At 35.2% G+C, this 13,483-nt stretch overlaps 1 non-coding gene across 1 annotated transcript; it reads right to left on the reverse strand.

Moving 5' to 3' along the window:
- Nucleotides 1-7,125: 7,125 nt before the first annotated feature.
- Nucleotides 7,126-7,243, reverse strand: TRNAL-CAA (transfer RNA leucine (anticodon CAA)). The gene is made up of 2 exons: nt 7,206-7,243; nt 7,126-7,171 (listed from the first exon to the last, which is right to left on the reverse strand). It is a non-coding gene; the product is annotated as a tRNA-Leu (tRNA).
- Nucleotides 7,244-13,483: the final 6,240 nt, after the last annotated feature.

Consider the following 13,483-nt stretch of genomic DNA (forward strand, 5'->3'; position numbering starts at 1 on the left):
ATGAGTATATTTTGTAAAACAGGTTCTATAGGAGGGGTATCTGCTCTAACCATTCTCAATTTAGCAGTGAATCATTATAGGGAAGGAAACTAGTCATCACCTCCCACCGCCAACTCTTGGGCTACTCTTTTACCAACAAATAGTGGGATTGACCATATCAGTATAACGCCCCCACGGCTGAAACGGTCAGCATGTTCGGTGCAACAGGGATTCGAACCCGCAACCCTCACATTACGAGTCGAACGCTTTAATCCACCTTGCCATGCCGGGTCACAATTATTATTTCTTCATGGTTTGTATTTTCAATCTGAGAGTTGTGTTCCTCTTCAGTATAAGAAAAACAATCAAGATCCCACTGTGTCCCATTCATTGATTTTATGAAGTGGCCAGTTTTCTTATTGTCTTTCATGGAAAAAAAATGAAAATATAAAAACATTTTAACAAAGCTTAGTAATTGACTTGTAACATTATGAGGAACTGTTTACGGCATTTGTACGAACCTAAGACAAGCAAGTGTTTGTTCAACAAAATTGTTAATATTTTGTGTGTCATCTAGACTGGTAGAAATCCACCCGCTTGATTACCTAATAATCAATAATATAGAGCAAACACTACCATAGATCAAACTCTTAGGCCCGAAAGAAGTGAAAATAAACAAAGTACAGTTTTAGTACGGTTTGATTAAGTCCAAATTTCGCGCAAATCTACAAGAGAGCTATCTGAGCCAGTCCTTCCTACTTTACCATTGAAAGGATAGTATTAAAGCAGTTAGTCATCATCACCCACCGTCAACTCTTAGGCTACTCTTTTACCAACAAATAGTGAGATTGACCAGACCATTATAACGTCACCACAGTTAAAAGAGCGATTGTGTATGGTGAGACACATTTCGATTTCATAATCTTAACCATAATCTTCATGCTCAGCTGCAATGATAGTAATGTTGTGTTATTAGGCTAAATATATCTATTATTATATTCACTATTTTTGTTCATGAGAATAACACATTTCATAATCCTAACCACCCAATTCATGCTGAGTTGCAATGATAGTAATGTTGTGTTATTAGTCTAAATATATCTATTATCCTATTCACTATTTTTGTTCATGAGAATAACGGATTAAGATGATATACAAAGGAAGACAAAGAGACGGTAGTGATCTAGATTGTGTTCCAAAAGGATATGTTGTCACCTATGATATAACAACTTATCTACTCAACTGCAAAGGAAAAAGTAATTCTATCATTAGGATATAACATAACAGTTTTTGGGACAACAAGGGAAGTATCGGTCCATCAAGGCTGCCATGTCCTCTAAACTAAACTAAGACTGTCAAATAAGTAAAAGAAAAATATTAAAGCTTTCTCTTAAACTCACTTAAATTCATTGCCCAATATCCGAAGGCAACCAATTCCAAAGTCCAACTACTCTGACAGGGAAATAAAACTGCCTCAGCTAAAAAAGGCTTTTACCTTACCTAGATCTATATTTGTGTCCCATAGTTCTATAATTCTCGCCGTTAAATATGAAAAGAAATGATGCAATTACTCTGTCAATCCCCTCTACAATCTTAAACGTCTCAATCATATTCCCTTTATATAACTTAATCTATCCTTCTGTGATAACACCTTCATCTCATGTATCATTCTAGTAACTCTTCCCTGAATCCTTTCCAACAGTTCAATGTTCTTCCTGAGGTAAGAAGACCAAGACTGAACGTAATACTCCAAATTTGGCCCAACCAGTGACCTCTACAATAAAACTGTAACCTCCTCAGATTTAGTCGTGTATTTACCATTTCTCAGAATACAACCTAAGAATCGTATTTGGTTTACTACTAACAGCAACACATTGCTTGGATGGCTTAAGAAACTGTTCAACTATTACACCTAGATCCATTTCCTTCAGGATATCGTTAAGGTTATTCCCATCCAATGTTTAATATTTTTTAATCAACAGCATCCTCTTCAGAGTTAGCAACATCCAGGTTGTAATATCTTCTGTAGATGATTGCTGCACCTTAGAAAATATTAACGTATATGAAACCATTCCAGGAATAACAACAAGATGTTTAAATCATTTCACAAATAAAACTCAAAAGGTAAAATGTGTCAAGGTTTGAAAGATCTTATACAATTACAACTGATGTAGTTAGTAGAAAAGATCAGTCTTGGTAACATCCTGTTTCTTTAACTGTTCCTCTATCTTTGGCAGATTTTTTACGAAGATTTCTGCCTTTCAACAAAGGTGTCTTAGTTTAAATTTTATAACGGAATCTCCACTGCCAGCCTTTACTTAAACAAGTCATTGCATTGGCAGAAGTTATTGGCAAACCACCTAAAATACAAACATTTGGAGTCATAGCAAAGTTTCTTGATTAATCAGTTGGTAGTTACGACATTAAGTAAAGGCAAACTGATAGATGAAGCATAAATATGTAGATATTGGTAAACGGACAACTAAGATTGATTATGACGATGCTGTGAGTCAACTATATTCGACTCAGAAAGAAGCAGACATACAGATGATGCTTCGCCTTCAGGATGCCAGCTTTTCATTTGTTCCAAACCAGTTATCAGCTCTAACATAGATATATTCACCAAACTTATTCCTGTATGTCCTGAAGTTAATTATTAATTTTGTCTGAGTTCTGGCAGAGGATGCGTGGAGAAATCTATTAACATTTCGTACCATCAGTGGATGTGGTTTCTCAAGCAAGTTGAGCTGTATTGGTAACAAATATCGTATGGTGTCTCAGAACGGTTGGTATGGGTATTAACACTTTTACTGATAAGCAGAGAACAACGTTTCGACCTTCCAAGGTCTTCTTATGGTTAACCTCTTTGTTCTCTCCTCATCAATAAGTGTTATACCCATACCAGTTGTTTTGAGATACATTTTTATTTCAAGTAGGTTTCTCGTGATCAGGAAATATGGTGTAGATTACCTTCGTAAACCAACACCTTATTTCAAATCAATTAAATCCTAGTCTGGATTTCTGATTCACCAATGAAGTATGCTGGGAAATTTGTTTTCATATTCTTAGATTCGTCTGATACAAATAATAACAATGAGTTGAAACGAGTTCTCTTTTTACAGATTAAAAGAGCCATAGACAATCTGCCAATAACACTTTGTACCAACTTATTAAAAGTACCGATTACACTGTGTAACAAAATTTTTACTTTTTCTTGTCCCTGGGCAGAAAGCGTAATTTTCCAATTGCTTATGCCTAAAGTGCATGAAAAAAAAGACCCATTTTTCTCTTCAAACTTTGCTTTTGTGACCTGGGAGCGTATAACGAAAACATGATGAGAGACTATATTTTGGGGCTGATACATGAAAGTGATTCACATTACAGTCTCAAATCTCGAAAAACTACACACTTCTAAACATTTTTGTTCATTTCTGTATAACTTTAGTAGATCTTGTATACATTTAAATCTCGATTCACATGTTGTTTTATTCAGACCTTATTTAAATGAAAATGAGCAAATTTGCTTGTTTTCACATAGAAAATAGATTAATTTCTAAATTTAATTATCCAGGATAACAAAACCAAAGTTTGAAGGGAATAATGGCCATTTTCTCTACTTTTACAACATAAGCAGTTAAGAAAAACATACTATCCAGGATTAAAACTTGTGTTACATATTAAACTCTGATTTGGAATGAGTCATTAACAATATTATTTGATGCATTGGTAGGAAGTCAGCTGACGACGTGCTTCAACCTATAAATTTATCATGTGTCTTTTAAAAACAAAACGAATTCCTTTCTTAGGTGACGCAAATGAAGGTGTCTGATGAAATGATGCCAATGTAAATCACATGATTTACATGTACACTGTATGTACTAATGGGAAAACGTGACAAGCTCCTTGGAAGAAACTTATAGCAGTGATGAAGACTTACATCAAGGTTGTAGTCTCAGGAAAGATTTATAACCCTCCATTAAGTTTAGTTTGTGTATTTACTGTTAAACACAAGCCAATAGAATGGGCTGTGTTATATCCAGGTGGGTATCGAAACCCGACTTTTAACTTTAAAAGCCTTCAGACTTGTCGCTGAGTCACTTGGAGAAGGGGGAATAATTTTAAGTTGAGAGAAGTATTTTTATTTGAAGTTTGAAAGTGGGTATAACTTTTAGCCTGGATCACTTCAAGCTCTATCAATACTTGGTAACACATTCAACCTCTTTAGTCATTATACTTGCAAGATAAAGACGTTGTTTAAGTAATTATGTAACAAAACATTATTTTTTCTTTATATTAATAATACCAAATGGTGCGAAGATATCACGAAACAACCAGTTCCATGCAAAAAGTCTCAAAACGCTCAACAAAGCTGAATATCCCCTAGAGAATCTGAAATTAACATTTGCCATGGTGTTAACTTAATTTTCTATTTCTTTCTCTGACCAGCGAAGCCAAGTTTTAAGACACTTTTCTGGCAAGCCACTATCAGTGAAAGCGCATACTGGCGAACTTACATTTCACGCATTTGATCCACGGGATGCAGCATGATTGATAAGACACACACAGTTAAAGGTAAACAGCATTTCGAAAAATACTGTATATACATAGTAAGTGAGAATGGCTTGCAGCTTTTACAGGACGTTGCATTACTGTTTCGCTTGTTTGTTTGTTTTAAAGCAAAACCACTTTGGTATATCTGCTATGCTTAACGCGAGAAATCGAATCAGTTGTCCCTCAAATGGGTATGTATCACTGTTGTGTTTGAAATATTCACTTGAGCTCACTTGTTTCTTTGAGATGTTAAAAATTCCCGTTAATAACAAAGTTGTAGATTCAGAAGTAAGTGGTACAAAAATAGTTTCAAAACTATGTTTGCAAAACAGGTATCGTAGCTTCTGACCTTCTTCAACAGCTTTAAGATTAAACACATTCCAACGTTGGTTCTTCCAAGTCTCTCTCGTTTCTTCTTGTGAAATCATTGAGAAGTGCATTTTCGCTTCGATTCTTCTTTGTAGGTATTTGGGCCAGAGTATCCCACAGTATTCCGGCCCTTTTCAGGGCAATGTTCATGTATTGTCTTGATTTGCCCTTTTTTTATCCATTTTTTTTCAAATTTTTTTATTCGATTTTTATCTTTTTTTCAGTATTTCTATTCGTTTTTTGGTTGTTTTTTTACTTTTACTTTTTTTCATATATATTTATCGTAAAAATGAAATAATAATAATAAATAATGAAAATAATAATAAACGAAAAGAAAAGAAAGAAAACAAGAAGGAAAATAATATACAACTGGTTTTAAGCGTCTAGTGCGTGGTGGCCAACTTGTTTTATATTTCTTAAATATATATTTATAGGGGTCCGGCATGGCCAAGCGCGTAAGGCGTGCGACTCGTAATCCGAGAGTCGCGGGTTTGCGCCAAACATGCTCGCCCTCTCAGCCGTGGGGGCGTCATAATGTGACGGTCAATCCCACAATTCGTTGGTAAAAGAGTAGCCCAAGAGTTGGCGGTGGGTGGTGATGACTAGCTGTCTTCCCTCTAGTCTTACACTACTAAATTATGGACGGCTCGGTGCAGTGGGCTAACAACCTACTCACTTAAATATCTGTTGAAGAATCCGCAATCAAATGGTGAATGATGATGATGATATATTTATAGAAGAGAGTACTGAGGACTATGTTCATCATACACATAGTATCTGTCAAGATCACACAATAATTCATTTTTATGCTACTTTTTATTAAAATAATTTAGTGCATTATGCAAGTCTTACAGATATTGTTTCTGTGTTTGTATTCTTGTGCATTAATGTGTATGAAGAACTACGTGGTATTTTAAGATTGAATTTTGTATTTTTTGTAGTTTCTATAAATGTTTGTGTGTTATGTTTATCCAGGCAGGATATTATATTACAGGTGTAATGTATGTTTTGTAAATTATTACCTGAAAGAATCTTCCATAATCTTCTCTTTACCAAATTCTAGTCAGGATATTGTTTGTATGCTGTATCCACGTTAATTTGCTATCATAAGTTAATCCTAAAAATGTAGCCGAAGTAGTAATCTGTAAAAGTGATCCCTTCATGTATAACTTAGGTGGGATTTTTTTCAGTTTATTTAATCTGGTGAATAGTATTACTTGGGTTTTCGGAATATTTATTTTTATTCTATATTTCTGGCAGTATTCTTCTAAGTTATTCAGAACTGGTTGGAGGTTTGTTGCTGCTATTGAAGGAGTGGGGACAGTTTTCCAGACCGCTACATCGTCAGCAAATTGTGATGCAAAACCTAAGTCTAGGTCCGACAGTGACATATTACTCACATACATGATAAATAAGATAGGGCTAACTCTACCCCTCCCTGTGGGACTCCTCAGGTAAAAAGGACCTTGAGTGGGCCCCATTCGCATCTACTTTACACGTACTATTGTCCAGGGATAAATCATTTTCGTTAACCGATGGCGTAATCCGTTATGCCTCACCGTGTCAAATGCTTTCTCAATATCGAGAAAGCAAACTACAGTGCATTCGTTTTTGTTAAAGCTGTCTGTAATTGTTTTTGTTAATCTGAGGAGGTGGTCTGTAGTTTCCTAAAGCCGTTTTGAATTTCGGGTAATTTTGAATTTACTTCCAAGTATATAGGTAGTCGGTTACTAATTATTCATTCTAATATTTTTTCTGTACAACTGGTTAGACTATTTGTGCGGTAATTGTTTGGTTTATTCGCCGGCTTTCCTTTTTTCTGGAACATTAATATTACTGCTTCCTTCCGAGAAAAAGAGATATATCCAGCTAATAATGATAAGTTAAATAAAGCTGTTAGATGATCATATAATTTCTGAATACCACGTTTTAAGAGAATGGCTTGTATACTATCTTCTCCAAGAGCTTTGTTTTTTGTGTTTTTGATGGTTGTTTGTACTTCCATTACTGTTATATTTTTTTTATTAGTTGCAGAGTGCTCCAGTCTATTGTTTTCTATGGTTTTATTAATGTGTTTACTGGGAATTTTGGCATATATGTGCTTCTGTTGAAGTGTCTGTTCAAGTCTGGGTCATGGCGTGTTTTGTAGGTGGTCTTTAAATATCTTGTCTTGTTTTTTAAGTAGTTTACGCTGTTTTGCCATGTAATTCGAGTGAAAAAAGAGTTTGTCAGAAGTGGGATTCGAACCCACGCCTCCATACGGAGACCAGAATACACACACCCACTTTAACAGTGGAAGGAAGAACCTTGAGTCTGGCGCCTTAGACCGCTCGGCCATCCTGACATGGGTATATTTTGTAAAACAGGTTCTATAGAAGGGGTATCTGCTCTAGCCATTCTTAATTTAGCAGTGAAAGACTATAGGGAAGGAAGCTAGTCATCACCACCCACCGCCAACTCTTTGGCTACTCTTTTATCAACGAATAGTGGAATTGAACGTCACATTATAGTACCTTCACAGCTGAGAGGGCGAACATATTTCATGCGACTGGAATTAGAACCCGCGACACTCAGATTACGCGTTGAACACCTTAACCCACCTGGCCATGTCAGACCTTCTGAAAAAAAATAAAAATCTGAATACTAGAACGGTACTAATTCTTTAACATGTTAATGTATCTTAAAATTAAGTGTTTTGGTTTGGGGACACTTTATTTAAAAGCTGTGTTATAACTATAATCACATTCAGTGAAGGCATAGTCAGTACTTCTAATATTTAGTTACCCTTATATACGAGCAATTTTATCATATGTTTAAATCCGGTAGAGGGCACAACAATTACGTAATACTAAATAAACAAGAAACCATGTGTTCGCCATTCAAGTATGCGGTACCGTTACTTTCACTCTGACGTCAGAGCTTTTATTTTGACGTCATTAACTCATTTCATTTCAGCAGTTTTTACGCTTCTCTCTTTTAGTTTTCTAACTTTTTTTTCACTGCATTCGTAAATAGACTAAAAGGGAAACACAGCAAGGAGTCACATGTGAATCTAAGTAATAATCTTGTTTGAAAACTGGAAAAGACCTTTTTTTAATTTAAAATTTAAAGAATTCTCTCACACGTGAGAAGTCACCTTGTCCACTTTAATTTTTTATTACGTTTCGTGATTCCGTATGCTCGCAGTTTCTTTTATATTATTATTACTCGACTATCTTATCTAATTTCTTAACGCATTTTATGGAAAAAATTGTCTGGCCAAACGACCCAATGAAAATTAAGTGAAATGTGATAAACTTTTTCTTTGTGCATAATAAATAATTTCGTCACTTACATTTTGGTCGCCTGTTTTATCAGGTTGTTTAGGCACAAAATATTTTCTCTTCTTCGATAGATTATACAGACATATTATTCATGATGAAACTTGGTTGAATGGCTGGAAACTGATTGTTGTAGAAACGTAAGTTTAGAGGACGACGTTTCGAAATTTTCCACCTTTCGTCTTCAGAGCGTTTATTTTGACCTGTTTACCTTGCTTAGGATTTTTCATTGTGTTTTTTATTAATCGTACACCTTGGAAAAAGCTTCTTTTGTAGATCTAGTGAGGGGTTGCTTTTAGTGTGACTTTTCTTATTTTCTAAATGTCGTCTCCATAAATATCCGTTTCTACAACAGGCAATTGTCGTCCATTTAAAACCCCTAGTGGCGCAGCCGTATGTCTATGGACATACGGCATATTGAAACTGCACTAAAATTGTCGAAAAATTGCTTGACGAAAATATTTTTCCATTCGCTAGTACAGCGGTAAGTCTACGGATTTACAACGCTATAATCAGGGGTTCAATTCCCCTCGGTGGGCTTAGCAGATAGCCCACTCGTCCATTCAAATAAGTTTCGTATATTCTTGTATTTTGAATTTGAATAATAATATCAAAAAGTTAGTAGGCGATAATTACGTAATACAGGATATACTAGGGTCGAGTTTTTCAAGTTAGGGGTCAATAATTTATTGCGTATATTTTTGTGTTTTTTTTTAAACTTTAATAGGACAACCAAAAGCAAAGTTTCAAAGTGTGGCAATTAGAGGTCTGGTAGATTTTGTTTAAATTAGACCCCACTTAATTAGTTTCTTTTTCTTCGGATATAATTTGTAACATTTTCACTGTAAACAACTAAGCCTTTCTTTTGTAACGTACTTGTAACTTAAAGGATTGTTTTTCACACTTAATAAGAACAAACAGAAACGTTAGGACTTTTTCCCTAACGCTTCACTTTCTTTTAATTGGAAAGTTTTCAGTTTCCGTCCTTTTTTAAAATAATAACTCCTTTCTTTAGCCTAGTAACTGATTTCAAAACGTAAACAGATAAAAATGAAGTTTTTAGGAATACAAGTAAGACCAACTTTTTAAATATGAAAATAACCATGTTGCTTGAGTTACCACACACGTGACGCAAACAGCCTAGTTGCTTTGCGCCAATCAACGCCAAACAGCCAACGGACTTTAACAACCTTGCCAAAAATTTTGTTTAGGTTTTGGTTTATAGTAGTTATGATGATGTGGATATCAATAGATCAAATACTTTTCAATGTAAACGTTTTCCCTGTATTTCAATTTACTCTAAAAACTAAAACATTTTTAATTGTAAAAAAAAAGGCACTTTAAATTTGAAACTCTTTGGATTCGAGTAAAAAGGTGTCGTTGTTTTTAAACAGAAATTACTAGTTTTGGCCACTAGATGACTCCCCATTTGTTTTAAAGCTTGCAAGTATAAAGTCCAAATACCTACCGGTAGGTAAATATGGTGTGTTTGTGTGTTTTCTTATAGCAAAGCCACGTCGGGCTATCTGCTGAGCCCACCGAGGGGAATCGAACCCCTGATTTTGCGTTGTAAATCCGAAGACATACCGTTGTACTAGCGGGGGGGCTGATAAATATGGTATAAGTTTCAGAGATTCATGCGTAACTCGTGTATGACAGCGGTTTAAAATATAATAATAATTCGGAAATGCTGTGGTTTAAAGAAGGTTCATTTTCTCTGTAGAAAACATCTTCAAATCAGCGCGTCTCTGTAACATAATTTATTTTCCAAAAGTAACTCAGTTCATTTATATTTTGTATCGTGTGTTTCACTTCAGAAAGATACATTATCAATTTTGAAAGCAATTTCCTGGTTTCAATTTCTCGAAGTTCTCTTTATTTGTTTTTTTAATTTCGCGCAAAGTTATACGAGGGTTATCTTCTCTAGCCGTCCCTCATTCAGTGGCATAAGAGTGGAAGAAAAGCAGCTAGTTGTCACCACCCATCACACCAAATATGCTCGCCTTTTCAGCCATGGGGATGTCATAAAATGACGGTCAATCCCACTATTCGTTGATAAAAGAGTAGCCCAAGAGTATTCAGTGGGTAGTGATGACTAGCTGCCTTTCCTCTAGTTTTGCACTGCTAAATTAGGGACGGCTAACGCAGATGGCCCTCGTGTAGCTTTGCGCGAAATTTAAAACAAAAAAAACAACTTGTATCCTGTATTTTCAAGGTATTAACAAAAGTAATTATTCTTGAGGAGTTTATTCTATTTCAGTGAACTTTTTATTGTTACAATTAAAACTACGTTATTGCAAACCATATTTATACTTTACTATTGTCGATAGAGAACGGTTTTTGACAGATATACATAAAAACTTCTAAAATTGATGAAAAACCGAATAACCTAGCGACTCCAAACACTGTAGTTCTAATGTACTTGTTAGCGGCTGAAGTATTTGAGGCAGACATACACACTGGATTTCCTATAGGTTTATTATTAAAATGCTAAAAATTTTATCCAATTTAGAATGGTCTCATAAATTCTATCAGTGGCTCTAATTGTTAATACGTATTTCAAAAGAGTGTTAGATACATAAAACTAGATGTACTTCTGCAGCGTCTTCGAAAGTGTTCTGTTTCAAGGGTAACTAAAATCAAAATTAAAAGTAATTTCGTACGTGTTGTAAGCCTACTCAGTGCATAATTCTTCTCGTAATTCATGGCATGCGCATGTTTTAATAAAGTCACGACAGTACAAATTGCTACTTTAAGCGTCTTTTATATGACATAATTTTAGTGTCTGCTGATTGACTAAGAAATTGGATAGCTTGTGCAAATTGTTAAAACAAGTGACCCCTCTAGGCCCTCTATCGGAGAGAAAATTTCAAATTTCCGGCAGGCCTACAAGAATATTTCTTGTTGTTGTTGTGTTTTTTTTCATTCTGAATAAGCAATACGTCATTTAAACTACTATTAAACCTCACTGGTGACAGCTTATCCCCCACTCCAGGAAAATCTTGAGTTTAGGAATAAGAGTTCACCGGAATCCCGTTTCCTGGAGAATTTCCAGTGTAGCTACTCCATGCAAAGATTGCAATGTTCGTTGACATACATGCGTTTCTTGTGTCTTACAGATTTCTATTTTATTTTACTATTGTTTGAACATCTTATCGCCAGTGTTCTAATTCCCATGTAAAACATTCATCAGAATAAACCGTCAACAAGAAGGAAAATGTAATACCAAGCTTACTTATTACGTGTAATAAACAAGGATTTCTACGCTTCACATTGTTTCCTTCTTATTCAAATTGTTTATTGATAGAAATGTTTTGTTGTTGTTTTAAATCTGCTGAGTTCTAAACGGCCACAATTTTCATATTTGAATAAATTTTGGCTGTCTGTTGCTAAGCGCTAAGCTACATAATGGGCTATCTGTGCCAACCATTGGTATCAAAACCCGGTTTTTAGTATTATAAGCCTTCAGATTTACCGCTGAATCAGCTGAGGTATTCAGTAAATGTTCATATGAGTAAGATTATAAGAATTCAGATAAAGAAGTAATATCGTAGACTTCTCAGAAACACTAAGTTACAAATATTTTAACAACATGTTTTAAGCCCATAATGACCTTATTCACCAGGCGTGATCCAAACTTACAAACATATTGAAACTGAGTGACAAGGTCCTAAGGTTCCTATTTAAAACTAATTAAACATGCCAGGACTGTATGACAACGAACATCCTCGCCCTGATTTTTAAACTCTTAATGGATAGAAATCTACCGCTCCAACTGCGAAGACTTTGTAACAAGTTTGAAAGTCGTTCTAACTAGGGCTCAAGTTAACTAATTTAAGAGCATAATATTTTTTTTCGGTGTTCATTACAACTAAATAAACAAATCCCTTATTTCTTGTCACATTAATCAAAAGTTTTTAAGATACAGAGTAATGTTATAAGATATATTCTTGTCCATTTTAGGTGTTATGAACGATGATTGATGGTGTTACTAAAGTAACAAGAATGAAGGTTAAACACTGAAAAACACAACATATTTCAAAAGTAAACACGTGGGAGTATCTTAATGATATGAACTTGTAAGATAGTCTACATCCGGTTGGATTTTACTTATTTAAAAAAGGGTTATGGCCAATCTAAGGGGAATCACACTATAAAGTGTTCTCGAACTCTGAATTATTATACGTCCTTCTAAAAACGAGAAAATTAGTTTTAACTCTAATTTTATCGTTAGTTTCAGTGAGCATTCCACCATAAAATTACTGTTGTTATTGTTTATACGAAGCACAAAGCCACACAAAAGGACATCCGTGCTCTGCCCACCCATCGAGCGTATCGGAACCTGACTTCTAGTTGAAGTCTGTAGACATACGGTTGTGCTACTGTAACTAGGCTCTGAAAATAATTCTTATCTCTGTTCTTATTAGCCCTTTACGGTGGCTAGTCTAAGTGTTACATACCATAACGATTTATTTTATCGTTAATGATTCGTATAAATAGCATTCAGACTGAGGCTTTCTTTGTGTAATGAAAACCCAATTGAACTGCTGAGTTCTGGCACTCGAAGAAAGGCCTTGTCGACAGTGCGTGCAGGGGCGTAGATCCTGGGGGAAGGGGATGGAGGGTATACATCCCCCCTTCATTTTAGGTGGGGGGTATGGTGCATACAATCATCCCCCCCTACAGTGTGGTCTGTTGAATTGTTTTATTGCATCACAGGCCTACAAACTGTGTGTTTGTTCTTGTGATTTTCGTGTTCTTACCAATCGAATTGCATAATTAGACCTAGATGTAGGCTTTTTAAGTAGCCGAAATGTACATCTTTAATATAGGCTTGCTTCTAAGCTTTTCGATCTAAGTGATAGTGCATAAATATCAGTCAGTAGGCCTGAGTATACATCCAAGTATCATGGCAACAAGATTACTCTGCGACTACATGTTTACAGCTTTCAGGTTCACATAATCAGATTACCAATTTGCAAACTGAACAGTCCACATAAGCGGTTGAAAAAATCATCCCCCCCATCAGGTGTAAAAAATCTACGCCCCTGAGTGCATGCGACACGTAAAGTGTGCGGTTGATATTTAATACTGTAATATTTTCTTACACTAAAGGATTGGGCCTAAATGATATGATACAAACGTTGACATTTTATCGAAACATAATATGTTAAAGTTACTGGTAAGGCTAGCAAGCTGTTACATTCTATGATATCTAATGTCCCAGTTTACTTTGACTGCTGTTTAGGACACACAAAAATCTG

This window comes from Tachypleus tridentatus, chromosome 8 (assembly GCF_004210375.1).
Source record: "Tachypleus tridentatus isolate NWPU-2018 chromosome 8, ASM421037v1, whole genome shotgun sequence".
NCBI classification, from domain to species: domain Eukaryota; kingdom Metazoa; phylum Arthropoda; class Merostomata; order Xiphosura; family Limulidae; genus Tachypleus; species Tachypleus tridentatus.